At 50.3% G+C, this 7,927-nt stretch overlaps 1 long non-coding RNA gene across 1 annotated transcript in view; it reads left to right on the plus strand.

Annotated features, from left to right (window-relative positions):
- LOC101998069 overlaps nt 1-5,549 on the plus strand; it is a 17,548-nt gene extending 11,999 nt beyond the window's left edge. The window contains exons 3-4 of the long non-coding RNA XR_003378320.1: nt 4,000-4,191; nt 5,237-5,549. This is a non-coding gene — a long non-coding RNA (uncharacterized LOC101998069). The remainder of the gene's footprint in view (nt 1-3,999; nt 4,192-5,236) is intronic.
- Nucleotides 5,550-7,927: the final 2,378 nt, after the last annotated feature.

Consider the following 7,927-nt stretch of genomic DNA (forward strand, 5'->3'; position numbering starts at 1 on the left):
AGTGTTGGACAGCAGTGACTTTCCTCTAGCCCTGCAGGTGGGTCCAGAATGCACAAAGCTAGCCTGGCAGTGTTGGACAGCAGTGACTTTCCTCTTCTTGGTTTATGGTTGTTGCTCCTTCCTGGTTCTTTGGGTAAGAGGAAGAAGCCGTCTTCTTTTCCTTTCAGAGAGCTGATAGGGAACTTTCAAACAGCTTTATCCTGTGCTTGGTGACACGTGCCACTCAACTGGGTTGGGCACTACCTTGGGCCCTTAGGCCGTTGTAAGCCCCAGGACTTCCTTACAACTACTTCTTGCATTGGGAACCCTTTGAAAGAATTTGGAGAAATTAGTCTTTGGCAGTCTCTGTTTTTGTCAGGGCCAGTCAGCACATCTTCAGTAGCAGGCATCCAGGCAGATTCAGCTGTGCTCTTTTTGGAAGAATGTATGGTGGGGACATTTGGAGTCTACATGATGACAGTTGTCACTGCCTGTGGAAAGAGTTCGGCTGAGCCAGCTGCTAGGCCTCTTTGTATTATATTAATAGCAGGGCCATGGGGCCCACTGGGGTTGGAAGCCAAGGAGAAGGGGACAGCTGTGGCGGACATCACACCATGCTCTAGGCATGTGCTCCCATGTCACAGGCATACAGATGGCCCGCACCTTGTCCTGCCGCTCAAAACGCCCCTAGTCCCCTGCTTGACTTTTCCTTATAGGGGCAGGAATGTGGGGCCATCCATGGGGTGAAGGAGCCAAATTAAGATAGGCTGACTGAAAAAGGGTTGAATGGCCTGAGCTGTAGGTCAGCAAGCAAGTGTGCTGGGAGCCAGGCGTGTGGAGCCAAGCAAGCCAGCAGTGTCCAAGCAACTGGGAGTATTGGGTCCTATGTGGCAAGGGGAGGCAGGTGGTTTTAAATGTCATAGGCCAAATGGCAGCTCTGTTGGCAGCAGGCTAGAGCGATGGGATTTGGAGGACACTTTTGCTATGCCTAGATATGGTCAGGAGAATGGGGCAGGATTAGGGCCTGGGCACTGTCTAACCTGTGAATAATGAATAAGCCGGAGGTACCAGGGACAGGTGAGGGACACTGAAGCAAGTGTGGGGTCTGAGGGCAGACAGAACAGGATGGAGTGGAGAGGGTAGAGCTCTCAGGGTGGATGTGGTCAGGGAGAAAGCCTATGGATCGGGCCCTGCTCTGGTGTTGAGGAGAAATAAATGCTAAACTCAGTACCCTGTTTTCTTCTCTAGAACTCCAGGCAAGAATCTGAGTGGGTTCAAAGTGAGACCAACCAAGCTCTGGGCCTCAGAAAGAACTACCAGCAATAGCCCTGGTGATAAATAGTATATTTGAACACCCACCATTGTAAGGCAGAGTTAGAGACCACCCCTCCCTCGTCCTAGTCACCTAAATACGTGATGTTACAGCCACACAGTTTTCTTCTTCCTTCTTTCCTTGGTCTGGATAATAATAGCTCATTGACTAGTGTTTAAATACTAGGTTTTTACCAAAATCCTCAGATATGTAACTTAAGACATAGAGGAACCTCTGGTCTTCTGGACCCGCCATCTGCCTGACCACAGGTGGCCATGGGCAAGGGGCGACTGCCCCCTGTTGGTCCACTGAGATGCTTGCTGTCACCCAAACCTGTCACTCATCTTGAAGAGGGAGCCTTTGCCTTTTCTGAAGTACAGCGCAGCTGTTCTTGTCCCAGGAATACTGGGCCCTTGGAGCTAGGCAGATACCCTGCAGCTCACTTGTTGGCTGGGCCCTCTTGACTTTGCTGTGTCATTGGTCTAGGAGGCCTGGGGCTTGGTCATTGACACAGACTGTGTCTGCAGAAGGGAAGGCTAGGGGACTAGAGAATGAGTTTCCATGGGGGCCTTGGATAGGCTTAATAAGCCAGCATGGCTGCCCAGTTCCCTCTTTGTGACTCCTTAGTAACCTGGTCTGTACCAGAGTTAGGTAGTTACCATGGCAACATAACATCTGTGCTGTCTGCCCCTGGGCCTCCCTCCACCCCAACTGGGTAGGGCCTGGCCTGGCATAGAAAAGCAGAGACATCATCAAGAAGGTCCTGGAATCTGGAGCTTGCAAATGAGAAGAAGGGGTTGAGGCTGGGGAAAGGGACCCTTGGGTGGGTATCAGGTGGCCCCAGGTTCAGCTCTGTTCTTATCCCTCCTGGGTTTCTTCCATTTCCTTGGCTGTACAGACTTCTCCCCAGCTCACTACTGCTTCTTGGAAGGACTGACAGTGTGAAAAGAAGGCCGTTTGCTCCCATCTCCGGAAGCCTATGCTGCGCCCTGTGTACCATGTCACCTGCTTACTGCTTTGTGCTCAGTCTTGGGGATTCAGAGGCCCTCATTCTTATTGACCTGTTTATAGTGTCTGCGGTGTGGAGTCCCAGGCCTCAGGGGGACTCTATGTTCATTTAATTACTGTGTCTTCATGGCAACTTAAAGAGGAAGCTTAACTACAAAAGAGGGCCACACAGGTAGGAAGGGGCACAGCCTAGCTTCTACTTAGGAAGTCAGTTCACTTCCAGAGCCAGTTTCTCAAACACTGCCCTCTGCTGCTTTTTGGAAATGGAGGGGCCTTTGAGGAGGGTCCAAGAGGAGCCTGGAGCTGAGGTGATGTCAGGCCCTCAGGAGCCTGCCCTTAGCAGGCCTGAGAGGGAGCTGGTTGGGAATGAGCTGGCTGGAGCTGTACAGAGGCCTGAAGAGGGAGGCAGGTAACTTTCCCCTCACTCGGGTTGGGGTCTACACTTAGAAGCACTGAGGGATACGGGGAAGAGTGGCAAGGAGATAATTTACCTCAGGTGAGGCCTCATTGGCCCTCATGGTGGTCATGCTACATGCAGGAGGCAAGTGAGCAGAAGCTGTGAGCAGAAGCTTAAGGTTGACTTGGAGCTGATGACTATCTGGGCTACCCTCGACCAAGAACTTGGGGGATGCTCACTGAAACGGTAACGCCTGGGAGAGGCTTCTCTGGGGCCTCACTGGCAGTGTAAAGAGGGACCCTCATTAAGCCTAAGCCAAAGCTAAGGCCGTAGGCTGAAACAGTTTTGAACAATCACCCCAAGTGGTAGGGAGATCCCAAGGTGTCTTTGAGGGTGGTGGGGTGCACTTCTAATAGCAGTGGCTCAGCACCTTTGAGATCACAGCTTACCTTCTTGGCAGCCTGGAGAGCTGAGAGCTGGGAAAGCGTTTGTGAGTTTGTATGGCCAGCGTCTGGGCCACATCTCCAGTGCTTGAGGAAGATGGCAGGCTGCTGAACATCTCCAAGTCAGACACATCGGGAAGCTGATAATCACAGAGGGGACTCTGTGAAGGGATCACCTTGATACTCCTGGGACCCCAGTAAAGCTGTGGTCTTCCTCTGGGGAATACAAAGTACCCCAGCCCTCAGCAGTAGGATGTGCACTAAAACACCCTCTCTGAGAGCCTCAGCATAGGACTCCCGGGACCCTTCTGTCCTGAGCTCCTCTTAGGCATGGTGCCATCCTCAGTTGTTCAAGCCATGTCACCTGTGAGTGCCTGTGTTTGTTGTCCGTAATGGTGGTTGAGTGAAGGATGGGCCTCACTGATTAACTTGTTTCTGCCCCTTGTCCTTGCTTTGCTGGATCAGCTGGAGGACCATGGCTCTGTCCTCTTCAGCTTGATCTTTTCTAAACTGAGAAATCACATCTTCAGACTCGAGTTCCGTGGTTGCCTGGGAGAGGGCTCTGAAGAAAAGGGTTCTGGGAAGATGATTTGTCTAGGATCATGGACAAAGACCTTGGAAGATGACTTCCAAGCCTATTTGTTAAGGACCTGTATTCCCTCATTAGAAAAGGACCCGTATTTCCAAAATCATGACTTTTATGTCTCACATGGTCAAACAGTAGCCCAAAGATTGCCCATAAATATGTATTTTAATTGCTGTTTGGCCACTAGGTCAGACATTAAGTCGAAGAACTTTATATGGCCGTATCTGTTTTGTTTATGCTGTTAATACTCCCCGCCCCATTTTTCTCTTGTAAGCATCTTTGGAGCCTTCAGCCCTGTGCTCCCTTTGGATCCTTGCCACCACGGTGTGTGATGTGGAGCCTCACAAAGGCCCCTTCGAGAGTGGAAACCTGCTCCGCTTCAGTCTCTTGTATGTGGAGCACAACCTTCAATCCTGAAGGGAAGGTTTGCTAAGCAGGAGAGCTCCGGGGAGCTCTGTCTCCTGAGGTAAGAATTGACTCTCACCTTACCCAGACCCAGTACTTATGGGGCCTTCTGAGTAGAAAAGTGGGCCTTGCTGGAACATAGACCCAGAATGGTGGCTCCTCAGAGCTGTGGAATCTACAGGGCTTCAAGAGACATCGACAGCATTGGGGCCCAGCAGAAGAGGCCCAGGCCTTTGGCAGAGGAGGGCTGTTCTTCCCTTGGATTTTATGACTGGGAGGAACTAGCCTTCTCTCTGCTTAGGAGTGGGCCAACAGCTTCTAGAATGTTCCTGGTTATACACAGAACTTGTCCTCAGAGGTCCCCTTCACTGTCAAGGTAGCTGATTGAGGTAGAGAGTGCCAGAGACAGTTGTATCTGGAGGCCACTGAGAAGTGGGAGGGTCTTGTCACAGTACCTGGAGCTTCTCAGGCCACCATACTCGCATTTCAAAGCCATGACCTGAGTTCAGGCACCCGAGAGGGGGCTTGGCTAGCTGAGCAGGCTGTCCAAGGTTAGTGGTCATTTTGGAACCTTGTCCAGAAAGAGACTCTCTGGGGTCTTGGGTTGGAGAGACAGAGGGAGAACTGGGAGGGCCCAAGAGGGGATCTCCATCCCTATGCAAACAGAACAGCCTCGTGGAAGATAACTGGAAAGGACCTTTCTGGAGGGCCCCCCCTCAATCCTGTTGTGCTCGCTTCAGAGGGTTGGGTGGAGGCTCTCCTGAAGGTGTCTGCAGAGCATCACACTGTAAGTAGACCCTTGTTGTTCTGGGGATTGGCTGCTGCCCTTGACCTGGTCCCTCATGGCAACCTTTGCCAGGCTATTCCAGCCCCAGTCAGTACCCATGCTATGGTTGAGCCAAGGCACCAGAGACTTTGGCCCCACCCTGTCTGCTGTAGGCTGGCAATGTCTTGCTGCCCTGAGCTCGCACCACCTTGTGCAGGGTCTGGCTACCTCCTGCATCCTTTTCAGGGAGACGTCCCACCACTCCTGCTTCCTAGCACTAGGCCTTCCGTGATATGGTCCGTTTATTTTTCATTGATGTCCTTTTCTTTCTTTTCCACAGGACTAGGATTGAAGCCAGGTCCACACGTGCGTGCTCTACCACTAATCTACACTGGCAGCTCTCCTTTTTATTTATTTTGAGACAAGATCTCACCCAGTTGCCCATACTGGCTTCAAACTTGGAACCCTCTTGCCTTAGACTCTTGAGTAATGGGTATTATAGGCATGAACCACTGTGCCCAGTCTGGAGGGTGTCTTGGTTGTTAACCACCTCTGTAAGAATGAGTTCTGGGGCCCAAACACCCAGCTTTATGAGTTGTTAATACCATGCTTCTCTGGTATACGGCACAGTATCTGCCTAATAAACTTGTGAAGAAAGATTGATGGATGTCACATTCTCTTCTGTTCTCTGTGCGCTGCTCAGCTCTGCTTCCTGGGCTTTAAAGAGCACGAGTGTGGTCCTTTTTACTCGTTTCAGTCCCTCTGCTTCTAGCACAGACTTTGCTTGATTTTATTTCTTAATATCTGTTCCCATCTATTAGATTAGGCTTGAGTGCAACAGGATAGGAGCATCTTTCACTGAGGATACAGTAGACCCTGATGGGATGGGTGGGTACCTGACAGAATGAATGGGTGTGTGCATGGATGAATAGATGAGTACCTAACTGGATGGATGATGGATGGATGGATAGAGGATGGATGGATGGATAGAGGATGGATGGATGGATAGAGGATGGATGGATGGATGGATGGATGGATGGATGGATGGATGGATGGATGGGTAGATGGATAGAGGATGGGTGGATGGGTAGATGGATAGAGGATGGGTGGATGGATGGATAGAGGATGGATGGATGGATGATGGATGGAGAGAACTTGAAGATTCCGACACAAACAGGAAAGGTTAAGTTTTAAAGAGCAGATTGGCTTTGAAGCTCAGCTGGGGGATTATTTATCAGCTGTCTTGTGAGCAGAAGCTAGAGTAAGGCCCTCAGCCCTTAGAGTACATGAATTCTGTAAAATGTGGTCTCCTTTGGGAAGCCAGCGTCCAGAAAGAGGGCCCTGTTGTCCTCAGGCATGCTGGTACTGCTCGCCAATGTTTCTGCACACTTAGCTTCCTTCCTTTCTGCTGTTGCCTGTCCCTCATCTCCCCACCCTCATCCTCATGTGTAGCCATTGTCCTCACAGAGGCAAGGCTCTCTCCTGGAAATAGCTCTTGTAGACCAGGCTGGTCTCAAACTCACAGAGATCCGCCTGCCTCTGCCTCCCGAGTGCTGGGATTAAAGGCGTGTACCACCACTGCCCGGCTTCTGGGTGTTTCTAGTGGGGAGAGGAACTTTCAGGAGCTGTGAATCACCATGTGTATCAGGAAAGATGCGCTGGGAGAAAGAGAAATGGCTTCTGGCAGCTGTCCTCTTCCCAAGGATCCCCGGGGTCCTTATTCATGTGTATCCGTTGTTTCTCTGGGCACTACTCACATGCGGCCGGGCTGGGGTGCTGGGGATCCTCTTGGGCACCGTGGGAACTGAAGCTACCTTCTTGGCTTTTGTTCACTAGATATCAGTAGCCATTGCCACTACCCAGTCATGGCAACCAGAAACTTTAGATCTTATCCCAGAGCCTACTGGGAACAAGTGACTCCAGAGGAAGAACATGGACTTTATTAGCTGCACAGATTTTTACCTTAATTTATTTACAAATTAATTCAAAGTAAACAAGTTGAAATACACCAAACATCTGGGTTGTCTCCATTTCAACTGCATCAAACTGTCCTGCAGCCTGGGACAGTTAGTGCTCTGTGACCTAGCCAGGGTCCCTGAGGTGTGAGGGTGTTCACCTTCTTTCAGAGGTAGAGGAATAGAGAAAAACTCACTGGGTGTGCATTTGCTCCTGGAACCAACCTCCCACTGGAGGAAATGGGTGATTCTTACTAAGACTAGATGAACCATGAGTGTGTGTGTACGTAGCACTCAGCAGTGCAACATGGACTGACCTCATTGTGGACCTTCAGAGCAGTCTAATATGATAACTGTCTTAGGGTTTCTGTTGCTGTGAAGAGACACCATGACCACGCCTGCTCTTGTGAGGGAAAACATTTAATTGGGGTGGCTTAACAGTTTGGACGTTTAGTCCATTATCAGCATTGGTGGTGTGCAGATGTGCTGGAGAAGGAGCTGTGTCTTGATCCTGCAGGCAATAGGAAGTAAACTGACACTGGGTGTGCCTGGAGCATATATGAGACCTCAAAGCCTGCCCCCTGTGACGTACTTCCTCCAAACAAGGCCACACCTACTAAATAGCACCACTCCCTGTAATCTTATGGGGACCAATTACATTCAGACTACCACATAACTCAACATTCAAATGTCTGAAAGCTGCTGAGATACCCCCCAATGGTAGACATGACTTTGGTGCAAGCCTGGCTCCGTGGGTTCCACCCTAGGACCTGTATAGAAGGAACCAATTCCATAAACTTGTACTTCGACGTCCACAGACACAACAATAACTTTAAAAATTGTGTTAAACTGTCCATGAGTCATTAAGGGACACAGAGCATTGAATAGGTAACTCAGAGGAATTCATGTTGGTGCCATCCACTGCAGACAGCAGCTAAATGACTGACTAATGAAAGACTAAGGGTCAATGAGCCTTGAGCCGGCGAGGATACACCTCTGTGAGACAGTACAGACTGGCATTTCTGGGGATCCTTTGTATACTGCATGTACCCTGGGTCAATTCAACATGAAGAGAC

Source organism: Microtus ochrogaster, linkage group LG8 (genome assembly GCF_000317375.1).
Source record: "Microtus ochrogaster isolate Prairie Vole_2 linkage group LG8, MicOch1.0, whole genome shotgun sequence".
NCBI lineage: Eukaryota > Metazoa > Chordata > Mammalia > Rodentia > Cricetidae > Microtus > Microtus ochrogaster.